We start from the raw sequence: 14,516 nt of genomic DNA on the forward strand, positions 1-14,516 counted from the left end.
TTACTGGCCGTGAGCTACCCTTGGTGCACAAATATCGTTCCGACGATAACTTTTGATCCGCCCGTCAGATCGTGGCGATTCTTATATTGATTCGGGGGTACTCGGGAAGATTCATCGCGCGATGACAGCCATAGCGGTCATCCGGCTTCCCGACATGCTCGGATCGTCCATCCGATGTCATCTAGCAGGATTTTTTCGCACTTTTATTTAAACGGACTTCGTACGACAATGCGAGTGGAAACTCTTTATTACTTTGACAATGGAGAGGCATGCTGGGTGCGATCATACCAGCACAAATGCACTGGATCCCATCAGAACTCCGAAGTTAAGCGTGCTTGGGCGAGAGTAGTACTAGGATGGGTGACCTCCTGGGAAGTCCTCGTGTTGCACCCCTGTCACTTTTTTCGGCTATCTACCACTTTTTTCGAACAATCTTTCGGTTCTGGAACATCGATGCGAACTGAAACGCACGTTTAGTGCGTCGCCTCCTACGTTTCGGTTAGGATCTTTTTATTTTCTTCCGGATGGTGAATTCAAAGACGTCCGGTCTTTATTATGGCGGGCTGATAGTGTCGTTTGATTCGATAAACGGAATTCGTTCTGACATTTCATTTGCGGTCAAATTATAGCGGGGGTTTGTTTAGATTCAGTGACGTACAGGCTATAGCGGATGAGTGTACTAGTGGATGAAAGTCATGAATCCGGTCGGAAGGTGTTTACTGGCCGTGAGCTACCCTTGGTGCACAAATATCGTTCCGACGATAACTTTTGATCCGCCCGTCAGATCGTGGCGATTCTTATATTGATTCGGGGGTACTCGGGAAGATTCATCGCGCGATGACAGCCCTTGCGGTCATCCGGCTTCCCGACATGCTCGGATCGTCCATCCGATGTCATCTAGCAGGATTTTTTCGCACTTTTATTTAAACGGACTTCGTACGACAATGCGAGTGGAAACTCTTTATTACTTTGACAATGGAAAGGCATGCTGGGTGCGATCATACCAGCACAAATGCACTGGATCCCATCAGAACTCCGAAGTTAAGCGTGCTTGGGCGAGAGTAGTACTAGGATGGGTGACCTCCTGGGAAGTCCTCGTGTTGCACCCCTGTCACTTTTTTCGGCTATCTACCACTTTTTTCGAACAATCTTTCGGTTCTGGAACATCGATGCGAACTGAAACGCACGTTTAGTGCGTCGCCTCCTACGTTTCGGTTCGGATCTTTTTATTTTCTTCCGGATGGTGAATTCAAAGACGTCCGGTCTTTATTATGGCGGGGTGATAGTGTCGTTTGATTCGATAAACGGAATTCGTTCTGACATTTCATTTGCGGTCAAATTATAGCGGGGGTTTGTTTAGATTCAGTGACGTACAGGCTATAGCGGATGAGTGTACTAGTGGATGCGAGTCATGAATCCGGTCGGAAGGTGTTTACTGGCCGTGAGCTACCCTTGGTGCACAAATATCGTTCCGACGATAACTTTTGATCCGCCCGTCAGATCGTGGCGATTCTTATATTGATTCGGGGGTACTCGGGAAGATTCATCGCGCGATGACAGCCCTGGCGGTCATCCGGCTTCCCGACATGCTCGGATCGTCCATCCGGTGTCATCTAGCAGGATTTTTTCGCACTTTCATTTAAACGGACTTCGTACGACAATGCGAGTGGAAACTCTTTATTACTTTGACAATGGAGAGGCATGCTGGGTGCGATCATACCAGCACAAATGCACTTGATCCCATCAGAACTCCGAAGTTAAGCGTGCTTGGGCGAGAGTAGTACTAGGATGGGTGACCTCCTGGGAAGTCCTCGTGTTGCACCCCTGTCACTTTTTTCGGCTATCTACCACTTTTTTCGAACAATCTTTCGGTTCTGGAACATCGATGCGAACTGAAACGCACGTTTAGTGCGTTGCCTCATACGTTTCGGTTCGGATCTTTTTATTTTCTTCCGGATGGTGAATTCAAAGACGTCCGGTCTTTATTATGGCGGGCTGATAGTGTCGTTTGATTCGATAAACGGAATTCGTTCTGACATTTCATTTGCGGTCAAATTATAGCGGGGGTTTGTTTAGATTCAGTGACGTACAGGCTATAGCGGATGAGTGTACTAGTGGATGCGAGTCATGAATCCGGTCGGAAGGTGTTTACTGGCCGTGAGCTACCCTTGGTGCACAAATATCGTTCCGACGATAACTTTTGATCCGCCCGTCAGATCGTGGCGATTCTTATATTGATTTGGGGGTACTCGGGAAGATTCATCGCGCGATGACAGCCCTGGCGGTCATTCGGCTTCCAGACATGCTCGGATCGTCCATCCGGTGTCATCTAGCAGGATTTTTTCGCACTTTCATTTAAACGGACTTCGTACGACAATGCGAGTGGAAACTCTTTATTACTTTGACAATGGAGAGGCATGCTGGGTGCGATCATACCAGCACAAATGCACTGGATCCCATCAGAACTCCGAAGTTAAGCGTGCTTGGGCGAGAGTAGTACTAGGATGGGTGACCTCCTGGGAAGTCCTCGTGTTGCACCCCTGTCACTTTTTTCGGCTATCTACCACTTTTTTCGAACAATCTTTCGGTTCTGGAACATCGATGCGAACTGAAACGCACGTTTAGTGCGTCGCCTCCTACGTTTCGGTTCGGATCTTTTTATTTTCTTCCGGATGGTGAATTCAAAGACGTCCGGTCTTTATTATGGCGGGGTGATAGTGTCGTTTGATTCGATAAACGGAATTCGTTCTGACATTTCATTTGCGGTCAAATTATAGCGGGGGTTTGTTTAGATTCAGTGACGTACAGGCTATAGCGGATGAGTGTACTAGTGGATGCGAGTCATGAATCCGGTCGGAAGGTGTTTACTGGCCGTGAGCTACCCTTGGTGCACAAATATCGTTCCGACGATAACTTTTGATCCGCCCGTCAGATCGTAGCGATTCTTATATTGATTCGGGGGTACTCGGGAAGATTAATCGCGCGATGACAGCCCTGGTGGTCATCCGGCTTCCCGACATGCTCGGATCGTCCATCCGGTGTCATCTAGCAGGATTTTTTCGCACTTTCATTTAAACGGACTTCGTACGACAATGCGAGTGGAAACTCTTTATTACTTTGACAATGGAAAGGCATGCTGGGTGCGATCATACCAGCACAAATGCACTGGATCCCATCAGAACTCCGAAGTTAAGCGTGCTTGGGCGAGAGTAGTACTAGGATGGGTGACCTCCTGGGAAGTCCTCGTGTTGCACCCCTGTCACTTTTTTCAGCTATCTACCACTTTTTTCGAACAATCTTTCGGTTCTGGAACATCGATGCGAACTGAAACGCACGTTTAGTGCGTCGCCTCCTACGTTTCGGTTCGGATCTTTTTATTTTCTTCCGGATGGTGAATTCAAAGACGTCCGGTCTTTATTATGGCGAGGTGATAGTGTCGTTTGATTCGATAAACGGAATTCGTTCTGACATTTCATTTGCGGTCAAATTATAGCGGGGGTTTGTTTAGATTCAGTGACGTACAGGCTATAGCGGATGAGTGTACTAGTGGATGCGAGTCATGAATCCGTTCGGAAGGTGTTTACTGGCCGTGAGCTACCCTTGGTGCACAAATATCGTTCCGACGATAACTTTTGATCCGCCCGTCAGATCGTCGCGATTCTTATATTGATTCGGGGGTACTCGGGAAGATTAATCGCGCGATGACAGCCTTGGCGGTCATCCGGCTTCCCGACATGCTCGGATCGTCCATCCGGTGTCATCTAGCAGGATTTTTTCGCACTTTCATTTAAACGGACTTCGTACGACAATGCGAGTGGAAACTATTTATTACTTTGACAATGGAGAGGCATGCTGGGTGCGATCATACCAGCACAAATGCACTGGATCCCATCAGAACTCCGAAGTTAAGCGTGCTTGGGCGAGAGTAGTACTAGGATGGGTGACCTCCTGGGAAGTCCTCGTGTTGCACCCCTGTCACTTTTTTCGGCTATCTACCACTTTTTTCGAACAATCTTTCGGTTCTGGAACATCGATGCGAACTGAAACGCACGTTTAGTGCGTTGCCTCATACGTTTCGGTTCGGATCTTTTTATTTTCTTCCGGATGGTGAATTCAAAGACGTCCGGTCTTTATTATGGCGGGCTGATAGTGTCGTTTGATTCGATAAACGGAATTCGTTCTGACATTTCATTTGCGGTCAAATTATAGCGGGGGTTTGTTTAGATTCAGTGACGTACAGGCTATAGCGGATGAGTGTACTAGTGGATGCGAGTCATGAATCCGGTCGGAAGGTGTTTACTGGCCGTGAGCTACCCTTGGTGCACAAATATCGTTCCGACGATAACTTTTGATCCGCCCGTCAGATCGTGGCGATTCTTATATTGATTCGGGGGTACTCGGGAAGATTCATCGCGCGATGACAGCCATAGCGGTCATCCGGCTTCCCGACATGCTCGGATCGTCCATCCGATGTCATCTAGCAGGATTTTTTCGCACTTTTATTTAAACGGACTTCGTACGACAATGCGAGTGGAAACTCTTTATTACTTTGACAATGGAGAGGCATGCTGGGTGCGATCATACCAGCACAAATGCACTGGATCCCATCAGAACTCCGAAGTTAAGCGTGCTTGGGCGAGAGTAGTACTAGGATGGGTGACCTCCTGGGAAGTCCTCGTGTTGCACCCCTGTCACTTTTTTCGGCTATCTACCACTTTTTTCGAACAATCTTTCGGTTCTGGAACATCGATGCGAACTGAAACGCACGTTTAGTGCGTCGCCTCCTACGTTTCGGTTAGGATCTTTTTATTTTCTTCCGGATGGTGAATTCAAAGACGTCCGGTCTTTATTATGGCGGGCTGATAGTGTCGTTTGATTCGATAAACGGAATTCGTTCTGACATTTCATTTGCGGTCAAATTATAGCGGGGGTTTGTTTAGATTCAGTGACGTACAGGCTATAGCGGATGAGTGTACTAGTGGATGAAAGTCATGAATCCGGTCGGAAGGTGTTTACTGGCCGTGAGCTACCCTTGGTGCACAAATATCGTTCCGACGATAACTTTTGATCCGCCCGTCAGATCGTGGCGATTCTTATATTGATTCGGGGGTACTCGGGAAGATTCATCGCGCGATGACAGCCCTTGCGGTCATCCGGCTTCCCGACATGCTCGGATCGTCCATCCGATGTCATCTAGCAGGATTTTTTCGCACTTTTATTTAAACGGACTTCGTACGACAATGCGAGTGGAAACTCTTTATTACTTTGACAATGGAAAGGCATGCTGGGTGCGATCATACCAGCACAAATGCACTGGATCCCATCAGAACTCCGAAGTTAAGCGTGCTTGGGCGAGAGTAGTACTAGGATGGGTGACCTCCTGGGAAGTCCTCGTGTTGCACCCCTGTCACTTTTTTCGGCTATCTACCACTTTTTTCGAACAATCTTTCGGTTCTGGAACATCGATGCGAACTGAAACGCACGTTTAGTGCGTCGCCTCCTACGTTTCGGTTCGGATCTTTTTATTTTCTTCCGGATGGTGAATTCAAAGACGTCCGGTCTTTATTATGGCGGGGTGATAGTGTCGTTTGATTCGATAAACGGAATTCGTTCTGACATTTCATTTGCGGTCAAATTATAGCGGGGGTTTGTTTAGATTCAGTGACGTACAGGCTATAGCGGATGAGTGTACTAGTGGATGCGAGTCATGAATCCGGTCGGAAGGTGTTTACTGGCCGTGAGCTACCCTTGGTGCACAAATATCGTTCCGACGATAACTTTTGATCCGCCCGTCAGATCGTGGCGATTCTTATATTGATTCGGGGGTACTCGGGAAGATTCATCGCGCGATGACAGCCCTGGCGGTCATCCGGCTTCCCGACATGCTCGGATCGTCCATCCGGTGTCATCTAGCAGGATTTTTTCGCACTTTCATTTAAACGGACTTCGTACGACAATGCGAGTGGAAACTCTTTATTACTTTGACAATGGAGAGGCATGCTGGGTGCGATCATACCAGCACAAATGCACTTGATCCCATCAGAACTCCGAAGTTAAGCGTGCTTGGGCGAGAGTAGTACTAGGATGGGTGACCTCCTGGGAAGTCCTCGTGTTGCACCCCTGTCACTTTTTTCGGCTATCTACCACTTTTTTCGAACAATCTTTCGGTTCTGGAACATCGATGCGAACTGAAACGCACGTTTAGTGCGTTGCCTCATACGTTTCGGTTCGGATCTTTTTATTTTCTTCCGGATGGTGAATTCAAAGACGTCCGGTCTTTATTATGGCGGGCTGATAGTGTCGTTTGATTCGATAAACGGAATTCGTTCTGACATTTCATTTGCGGTCAAATTATAGCGGGGGTTTGTTTAGATTCAGTGACGTACAGGCTATAGCGGATGAGTGTACTAGTGGATGCGAGTCATGAATCCGGTCGGAAGGTGTTTACTGGCCGTGAGCTACCCTTGGTGCACAAATATCGTTCCGACGATAACTTTTGATCCGCCCGTCAGATCGTGGCGATTCTTATATTGATTTGGGGGTACTCGGGAAGATTCATCGCGCGATGACAGCCCTGGCGGTCATTCGGCTTCCAGACATGCTCGGATCGTCCATCCGGTGTCATCTAGCAGGATTTTTTCGCACTTTCATTTAAACGGACTTCGTACGACAATGCGAGTGGAAACTCTTTATTACTTTGACAATGGAGAGGCATGCTGGGTGCGATCATACCAGCACAAATGCACTGGATCCCATCAGAACTCCGAAGTTAAGCGTGCTTGGGCGAGAGTAGTACTAGGATGGGTGACCTCCTGGGAAGTCCTCGTGTTGCACCCCTGTCACTTTTTTCGGCTATCTACCACTTTTTTCGAACAATCTTTCGGTTCTGGAACATCGATGCGAACTGAAACGCACGTTTAGTGCGTCGCCTCCTACGTTTCGGTTCGGATCTTTTTATTTTCTTCCGGATGGTGAATTCAAAGACGTCCGGTCTTTATTATGGCGGGGTGATAGTGTCGTTTGATTCGATAAACGGAATTCGTTCTGACATTTCATTTGCGGTCAAATTATAGCGGGGGTTTGTTTAGATTCAGTGACGTACAGGCTATAGCGGATGAGTGTACTAGTGGATGCGAGTCATGAATCCGGTCGGAAGGTGTTTACTGGCCGTGAGCTACCCTTGGTGCACAAATATCGTTCCGACGATAACTTTTGATCCGCCCGTCAGATCGTAGCGATTCTTATATTGATTCGGGGGTACTCGGGAAGATTAATCGCGCGATGACAGCCCTGGTGGTCATCCGGCTTCCCGACATGCTCGGATCGTCCATCCGGTGTCATCTAGCAGGATTTTTTCGCACTTTCATTTAAACGGACTTCGTACGACAATGCGAGTGGAAACTCTTTATTACTTTGACAATGGAAAGGCATGCTGGGTGCGATCATACCAGCACAAATGCACTGGATCCCATCAGAACTCCGAAGTTAAGCGTGCTTGGGCGAGAGTAGTACTAGGATGGGTGACCTCCTGGGAAGTCCTCGTGTTGCACCCCTGTCACTTTTTTCAGCTATCTACCACTTTTTTCGAACAATCTTTCGGTTCTGGAACATCGATGCGAACTGAAACGCACGTTTAGTGCGTCGCCTCCTACGTTTCGGTTCGGATCTTTTTATTTTCTTCCGGATGGTGAATTCAAAGACGTCCGGTCTTTATTATGGCGAGGTGATAGTGTCGTTTGATTCGATAAACGGAATTCGTTCTGACATTTCATTTGCGGTCAAATTATAGCGGGGGTTTGTTTAGATTCAGTGACGTACAGGCTATAGCGGATGAGTGTACTAGTGGATGCGAGTCATGAATCCGTTCGGAAGGTGTTTACTGGCCGTGAGCTACCCTTGGTGCACAAATATCGTTCCGACGATAACTTTTGATCCGCCCGTCAGATCGTCGCGATTCTTATATTGATTCGGGGGTACTCGGGAAGATTAATCGCGCGATGACAGCCTTGGCGGTCATCCGGCTTCCCGACATGCTCGGATCGTCCATCCGGTGTCATCTAGCAGGATTTTTTCGCACTTTCATTTAAACGGACTTCGTACGACAATGCGAGTGGAAACTATTTATTACTTTGACAATGGAGAGGCATGCTGGGTGCGATCATACCAGCACAAATGCACTGGATCCCATCAGAACTCCGAAGTTAAGCGTGCTTGGGCGAGAGTAGTACTAGGATGGGTGACCTCCTGGGAAGTCCTCGTGTTGCACCCCTGTCACTTTTTTCGGCTATCTACCACTTTTTTCGAACAATCTTTCGGTTCTGGAACATCGATGCGAACTGAAACGCACGTTTAGTGCGTTGCCTCATACGTTTCGGTTCGGATCTTTTTATTTTCTTCCGGATGGTGAATTCAAAGACGTCCGGTCTTTATTATGGCGGGCTGATAGTGTCGTTTGATTCGATAAACGGAATTCGTTCTGACATTTCATTTGCGGTCAAATTATAGCGGGGGTTTGTTTAGATTCAGTGACGTACAGGCTATAGCGGATGAGTGTACTAGTGGATGCGAGTCATGAATCCGGTCGGAAGGTGTTTACTGGCCGTGAGCTACCCTTGGTGCACAAATATCGTTCCGACGATAACTTTTGATCCGCCCGTCAGATCGTGGCGATTCTTATATTGATTTGGGGGTACTCGGGAAGATTCATCGCGCGATGACAGCCCTGGCGGTCATTCGGCTTCCAGACATGCTCGGATCGTCCATCCGGTGTCATCTAGCAGGATTTTTTCGCACTTTCATTTAAACGGACTTCGTACGACAATGCGAGTGGAAACTCTTTATTACTTTGACAATGGAGAGGCATGCTGGGTGCGATCATACCAGCACAAATGCACTGGATCCCATCAGAACTCCGAAGTTAAGCGTGCTTGGGCGAGAGTAGTACTAGGATGGGTGACCTCCTGGGAAGTCCTCGTGTTGCACCCCTGTCACTTTTTTCGGCTATCTACCACTTTTTTCGAACAATCTTTCGGTTCTGGAACATCGATGCGAACTGAAACGCACGTTTAGTGCGTCGCCTCCTACGTTTCGGTTCGGATTTTTTTATTTTCTTCCGGATGGTGAATTCAAAGACGTCCGGTCTTTATTATGGCGGGGTGATAGTGTCGTTTGATTCGATAAACGGAATTCGTTCTGACATTTCATTTGCGGTCAAATTATAGCGGGGGTTTGTTTAGATTCAGTGACGTACAGGCTATAGCGGATGAGTGTACTAGTGGATGCGAGTCATGAATCCGGTCGGAAGGTGTTTACTGGCCGTGAGCTACCCTTGGTGCACAAATATCGTTCCGACGATAACTTTTGATCCGCCCGTCAGATCGTAGCGATTCTTATATTGATTCGGGGGTACTCGGGAAGATTAATCGCGCGATGACAGCCCTGGTGGTCATCCGGCTTCCCGACATGCTCGGATCGTCCATCCGGTGTCATCTAGCAGGATTTTTTCGCACTTTCATTTAAACGGACTTCGTACGACAATGCGAGTGGAAACTCTTTATTACTTTGACAATGGAAAGGCATGCTGGGTGCGATCATACCAGCACAAATGCACTGGATCCCATCAGAACTCCGAAGTTAAGCGTGCTTGGGCGAGAGTAGTACTAGGATGGGTGACCTCCTGGGAAGTCCTCGTGTTGCACCCCTGTCACTTTTTTCAGCTATCTACCACTTTTTTCGAACAATCTTTCGGTTCTGGAACATCGATGCGAACTGAAACGCACGTTTAGTGCGTCGCCTCCTACGTTTCGGTTCGGATCTTTTTATTTTCTTCCGGATGGTGAATTCAAAGACGTCCGGTCTTTATTATGGCGAGGTGATAGTGTCGTTTGATTCGATAAACGGAATTCGTTCTGACATTTCATTTGCGGTCAAATTATAGCGGGGGTTTGTTTAGATTCAGTGACGTACAGGCTATAGCGGATGAGTGTACTAGTGGATGCGAGTCATGAATCCGTTCGGAAGGTGTTTACTGGCCGTGAGCTACCCTTGGTGCACAAATATCGTTCCGACGATAACTTTTGATCCGCCCGTCAGATCGTCGCGATTCTTATATTGATTCGGGGGTACTCGGGAAGATTAATCGCGCGATGACAGCCCTGGCGGTCATCCGGCTTCCCGACATGCTCGGATCGTCCATCCGGTGTCATCTAGCAGGATTTTTCGCACTTTCATTTAAACGGACTTCGTACGACAATGCGAGTGGAAACTCTTTATTACTTTGACAATGGAGAGGCATGCTGGGTGCGATCATACCAGCACAAATGCACTGGATCCCATCAGAACTCCGAAGTTAAGCGTGCTTGGGCGAGAGTAGTACTAGGATGGGTGACCTCCTGGGAAGTCCTCGTGTTGCACCCCTGTCACTTTTTTCGGCTATCTACCACTTTTTTCGAACAATCTTTCGGTTCTGGAACATCGATGCGAACTGAAACGCACGTTTAGTGCGTCGCCTCCTACGTTTCGGTTCGGATCTTTTTATTTTCTTCCGGATGGTGAATTCAAAGACGTCCGGTCTTTATTATGGCGGGCTGATAGTGTCGTTTGATTCGATAAACGGAATTCGTTCTGACATTTCATTTGCGGTCAAATTATAGCGGGGGTTTGTTTAGATTCAGTGACGTACAGGCTATAGCGGATGAGTGTACTAGTGGATGCGAGTCATGAATCCGGTCGGAAGGTGTTTACTGGCCGTGAGCTACCCTTGGTGCACAAATATCGTTCCGACGATAACTTTTGATCCGCCCGTCAGATCGTAGCGATTCTTATATTGATTCGGGGGTACTCGGGAAGATTAATTGCGCGGCGAGAGTAGTACTAGGATGGGTGACCTCCTGGGAAGTCCTCGTGTTGCACCCCTGTCACTTTTTTCAGCTATCTACCACTTTTTTCGAACAATCTTTCGGTTCTGGAACATCGATGCGAACTGAAACGCACGTTTAGTGCGTCGCCTCCTACGTTTCGGTTCGGATCTTTTTATTTTCTTCCGGATGGTGAATTCAAAGACGTCCGGTCTTTATTATGGCGGGGTGATAGTGTCGTTTGATTCGATAAACGGAATTCGTTCTGACATTTCATTTGCGGTCAAATTATAGCGGGGGTTTGTTTAGATTCAGTGACGTACAGGCTATAGCGGATGAGTGTACTAGTGGATGCGAGTCATGAATCCGGTCGGAAGGTGTTTACTGGCCGTGAGCTACCCTTGGTGCACAAATATCGTTCCGACGATAACTTTTGATCCGCCCGTCAGATCGTCGCGATTCTTATATTGATTCGGGGGTACTCGGGAAGATTCATCGCGCGATGACAGCCCTGGCGGTCATCCGGCTTCCAGACATGCTCGGATCGTCCATCCGGTGTCATCTAGCAGGATTTTTTCGCACTTTTATTTAAACGGACTTCGTACGACAATGCGAGTGGAAACTCTTTATTACTTTGACAATGGAGAGGCATGCTGGGTGCGATCATACCAGCACAAATGCACTGGATCCCATCAGAACTCCGAAGTTAAGCGTGCTTGGGCGAGAGTAGTACTAGGATGGGTGACCGCCTGGGAAGTCCTCGTGTTGCACCCCTGTCACTTTTTTCGGCTATCTACCACTTTTTTCGAACAATCTTTCGGTTCTGGAACATCGATGCGAACTGAAACGCACGTTTAGCGCGACGCCTCATATGTTTCGGTTCGGATCTTTTTATTTTCTTCCGGATGGTGAATTCAAATACGTCCGGTCTTTATTATGGCGGGGTGATAGTGTCGTTTGATTCGATAAACGGAATTCGTTCTGACATTTCATTTGCGGTCAAATTATAGCGGGGGTTTGTTCAGATTCAGTGACGTACAGGCTATAGCGGATGAGTGTACTAGTGGATGCGAGTCATGAATCCGGTCGGAAGGTGTTTACTGGCCGTGAGCTACCCTTGGTGCACAAATATCGTTCCGACGATAACTTTTGATCCGCCCGTCAGATCGTGGCGATTCTTATATTGATTCGGGGGTACTCGGGAAGATTCATCGCGCGATGACCGCCCTGGCGGTCATCCGGCTTCCCGACATGCTCGGATCGTCCATCCGGTGTCATGTAGCAGGATTTTTTCGCACTTTCATTTAAACGGACTTCGTACGACAATGCGAGTGGAAACTCTTTATTACTTTGACAATGGAGAGGCATGCTGGGTGCGATCATACCAGCACAAATGCACTGTATCCCATCAGAACTCCGAAGTTAAGCGTGCTTGGGCGAGAGTAGTACTAGGATGGGTGACCTCCTGGGAAGTCCTCGTGTTGCACCCCTGTCACTTTTTTCGGCTATCTACCACTTTTTTCGAACAATCTTTCGGTTCTGGAACATCGATGCGAACTGAAACGCACGTTTAGTGCGTCGCCTCCTACGTTTCGGTTCGGATCTTTTTATTTTCTTCCGGATGGTGAATTCAAACACGTCCGGTCTTTATTATGGCGGGGTGATAGTGTCGTTTGATTCGATAAACGGAATTCGTTCTGACATTTCATTTGCGGTCAAATTATAGCGGGGATTTGTTTAGATTCAGTGACGTACAGGCTATAGCGGATGAGTGTACTAGTGGATGCGAGTCATTAATCCGGTCGGAAGGTGTTTACTGGCCGTGAGCTACCCTTGGTGCACAAATATCGTTCCGACGATAACTTTTGATCCGCCCGTCAGATCGTGGCGATTCTTATATTGATTCGGGGGTACTCGGGAAGATTCATCGCGCGATGACAGCCTTGGCGGTCATCCGGCTTCCCGACATGCTCGGATCGTCCATCCGGTGTCATCTAGCAGGATTTTTTCGCACTTTCATTTAAACGGACTTCGTACGACAATGCGAGTGGAAACTCTTTATTACTTTGACAATGGAGAGGCATGCTGGGTGCGATCATACCAGCACAAATGCACTGGATCCCATCAGAACTCCGAAGTTAAGTGTGCTTGGGCGAGAGTAGTACTAGGATGGGTGACCTCCTGGGAAGTCCTCGTGTTGCACCCCTGTCACTTTTTTCGGCTATCTACCACTTTTTTCGAACAATCTTTCGGTTCTGGAACATCGTTGCGAACTGAAACGCACGTTTAGTGCGTCGCCTCCTACGTTTCGGTTCGGATCTTTTTATTTTCTTCCGGATGGTGAATTCAAAGACGTCCGGTCTTTATTATGGCGGGCTGATAGTGTCGTTTGATTCGATAAACGGAATTCGTTCTTACATTTCATTTGCGGTCAAATTATAGCGGGGGTTTGTTTAGATTCAGTGACGTACAGGCTATAGCGGATGAGTGTACTAGTGGATGCGAGTCATGAATCCGGTCGGAAGGTGTTTACTGGCCGTGAGCTACCCTTGGTGCACAAATATCGTTCCGACGATAACTTTTGATCCGCCCGTCAGATCGTGGCGATTCTTATATTGATTCGGGGGTACTCGGGAAGATTCATCGCGCGATGACAGCCCTAGCGGTCATCCGGCTTCCCGACATGCTCGGATCGTCCATCCGATGTCATCTAGCAGGATTTTTTCGCACTTTTATTTAAACGGACTTCGTACGACAATGCGAGTGGAAACTCTTTATTACTTTGACAATGGAGAGGCATGCTGGGTGCGATCATACCAGCACAAATGCACTGGATCCCATCAGAACTCCGAAGTTAAGCGTGCTTGGGCGAGAGTAGTACTAGGATGGGTGACCTCCTGGGAAGTCCTCGTGTTGCACCCCTGTCACTTTTTTCGGCTATCTACCACTTTTTTCGAACAATCTTTCGGTTCTGGAACATCGATGCGAACTGAAACGCACGTTTAGTGCGACGCCTCCTACGTTTCGGTTCCGATCTTATTATTTTCTTCCGGATGGTGAATTAAAATACGTCCGGTCTTTATTATGGCGGGGTGATAGTGTCGTTTGATTCGATAAACGGAATTCGTTCTGACATTTCATTTGCGGTCAAATTATAGCGGGGGTTTGTTTAGATTCAGTGACGTACAGGCTATAGCGGATGAGTGTACTAGTGGATGCGAGTCATGAATCCGGTCGGATGGTGTTTACTGGCCGTGAGCTACCCTTGGTGCACAAATATCGTTCCGACGATAACTTTTGATCCGCCCGTCAGATCGTGGCGATTCTTATATTGATTCGGGGGTACTCGGGAAGATTCATCGCGCGATGACAGCCCTGGCGGTCATCCGGCTTCCCGACATGCTCGGATCGTCCATCCGGTGTCATCTAGCAGGATTTTTTCGCACTTTCATTTAAACGGACTTCGTACGACAGTGCGAGTGGAAACTCTTTATTACTTTGACAATGGAGAGGCATGCTGGGTGCGATCATACCAGCACAAATGCACTGGATCCAATCAGAACTCCGAAGTTAAGCGTGCTTGGGCGAGAGTAGTACTAGGATGGGTGACCTCCTGGGAGGTCCTCGTGTTGCACCCCTGTCACTTTTTTCGGCTATCTA

General features: G+C 47.9%; 20 non-coding genes across 20 annotated transcripts; all 20 read left to right on the forward strand.

Annotated features, from left to right (window-relative positions):
- Positions 1-274: 274 nt before the first annotated feature.
- LOC143871487 (5S ribosomal RNA) lies at positions 275-393 on the forward strand. The gene has a single exon (XR_013246252.1). It is a non-coding gene; the product is annotated as a 5S ribosomal RNA (ribosomal RNA).
- Positions 394-990: 597 nt separating this feature from the next.
- LOC143871488 (5S ribosomal RNA) lies at positions 991-1,109 on the forward strand. The gene has a single exon (XR_013246253.1). It is a non-coding gene; the product is annotated as a 5S ribosomal RNA (ribosomal RNA).
- A 597-nt stretch (positions 1,110-1,706) lies between these two features.
- LOC143874049 (5S ribosomal RNA) lies at positions 1,707-1,825 on the forward strand. Its single transcript, XR_013248739.1, has one exon. It is a non-coding gene; the product is annotated as a 5S ribosomal RNA (ribosomal RNA).
- A 597-nt stretch (positions 1,826-2,422) lies between these two features.
- LOC143871489 (5S ribosomal RNA) lies at positions 2,423-2,541 on the forward strand. The gene has a single exon (XR_013246254.1). It is a non-coding gene; the product is annotated as a 5S ribosomal RNA (ribosomal RNA).
- A 597-nt stretch (positions 2,542-3,138) lies between these two features.
- LOC143871492 (5S ribosomal RNA) lies at positions 3,139-3,257 on the forward strand. The gene has a single exon (XR_013246256.1). It is a non-coding gene; the product is annotated as a 5S ribosomal RNA (ribosomal RNA).
- A 597-nt stretch (positions 3,258-3,854) lies between these two features.
- Positions 3,855-3,973, forward strand: LOC143871493 (5S ribosomal RNA). Its single transcript, XR_013246257.1, has one exon. It is a non-coding gene; the product is annotated as a 5S ribosomal RNA (ribosomal RNA).
- Positions 3,974-4,570: 597 nt separating this feature from the next.
- Positions 4,571-4,689, forward strand: LOC143871494 (5S ribosomal RNA). The gene has a single exon (XR_013246258.1). It is a non-coding gene; the product is annotated as a 5S ribosomal RNA (ribosomal RNA).
- Positions 4,690-5,286: 597 nt separating this feature from the next.
- Positions 5,287-5,405, forward strand: LOC143871495 (5S ribosomal RNA). Its single transcript, XR_013246259.1, has one exon. It is a non-coding gene; the product is annotated as a 5S ribosomal RNA (ribosomal RNA).
- Positions 5,406-6,002: 597 nt separating this feature from the next.
- LOC143874050 (5S ribosomal RNA) lies at positions 6,003-6,121 on the forward strand. The gene has a single exon (XR_013248740.1). It is a non-coding gene; the product is annotated as a 5S ribosomal RNA (ribosomal RNA).
- Positions 6,122-6,718: 597 nt separating this feature from the next.
- Positions 6,719-6,837, forward strand: LOC143871496 (5S ribosomal RNA). Its single transcript, XR_013246260.1, has one exon. It is a non-coding gene; the product is annotated as a 5S ribosomal RNA (ribosomal RNA).
- Positions 6,838-7,434: 597 nt separating this feature from the next.
- LOC143871497 (5S ribosomal RNA) lies at positions 7,435-7,553 on the forward strand. The gene has a single exon (XR_013246261.1). It is a non-coding gene; the product is annotated as a 5S ribosomal RNA (ribosomal RNA).
- A 597-nt stretch (positions 7,554-8,150) lies between these two features.
- LOC143871498 (5S ribosomal RNA) lies at positions 8,151-8,269 on the forward strand. The gene has a single exon (XR_013246262.1). It is a non-coding gene; the product is annotated as a 5S ribosomal RNA (ribosomal RNA).
- Positions 8,270-8,866: 597 nt separating this feature from the next.
- LOC143871499 (5S ribosomal RNA) lies at positions 8,867-8,985 on the forward strand. The gene has a single exon (XR_013246263.1). It is a non-coding gene; the product is annotated as a 5S ribosomal RNA (ribosomal RNA).
- Positions 8,986-9,582: 597 nt separating this feature from the next.
- LOC143871500 (5S ribosomal RNA) lies at positions 9,583-9,701 on the forward strand. The gene has a single exon (XR_013246264.1). It is a non-coding gene; the product is annotated as a 5S ribosomal RNA (ribosomal RNA).
- Positions 9,702-10,297: 596 nt separating this feature from the next.
- Positions 10,298-10,416, forward strand: LOC143871501 (5S ribosomal RNA). The gene has a single exon (XR_013246265.1). It is a non-coding gene; the product is annotated as a 5S ribosomal RNA (ribosomal RNA).
- A 1,095-nt stretch (positions 10,417-11,511) lies between these two features.
- On the forward strand, positions 11,512-11,630 carry LOC143872921 (5S ribosomal RNA). Its single transcript, XR_013247647.1, has one exon. It is a non-coding gene; the product is annotated as a 5S ribosomal RNA (ribosomal RNA).
- A 597-nt stretch (positions 11,631-12,227) lies between these two features.
- LOC143874502 (5S ribosomal RNA) lies at positions 12,228-12,346 on the forward strand. The gene has a single exon (XR_013249180.1). It is a non-coding gene; the product is annotated as a 5S ribosomal RNA (ribosomal RNA).
- A 597-nt stretch (positions 12,347-12,943) lies between these two features.
- Positions 12,944-13,062, forward strand: LOC143873675 (5S ribosomal RNA). Its single transcript, XR_013248378.1, has one exon. It is a non-coding gene; the product is annotated as a 5S ribosomal RNA (ribosomal RNA).
- A 597-nt stretch (positions 13,063-13,659) lies between these two features.
- LOC143871503 (5S ribosomal RNA) lies at positions 13,660-13,778 on the forward strand. Its single transcript, XR_013246267.1, has one exon. It is a non-coding gene; the product is annotated as a 5S ribosomal RNA (ribosomal RNA).
- Positions 13,779-14,375: 597 nt separating this feature from the next.
- Positions 14,376-14,494, forward strand: LOC143874472 (5S ribosomal RNA). Its single transcript, XR_013249151.1, has one exon. It is a non-coding gene; the product is annotated as a 5S ribosomal RNA (ribosomal RNA).
- Positions 14,495-14,516: the final 22 nt, after the last annotated feature.

Source organism: Tasmannia lanceolata, unplaced genomic scaffold (genome assembly GCF_043159265.1).
Source record: "Tasmannia lanceolata isolate RefF3 unplaced genomic scaffold, GAP_Taslan_0.1 ptg000003l, whole genome shotgun sequence".
Taxonomy (NCBI): domain Eukaryota; kingdom Viridiplantae; phylum Streptophyta; class Magnoliopsida; order Canellales; family Winteraceae; genus Tasmannia; species Tasmannia lanceolata.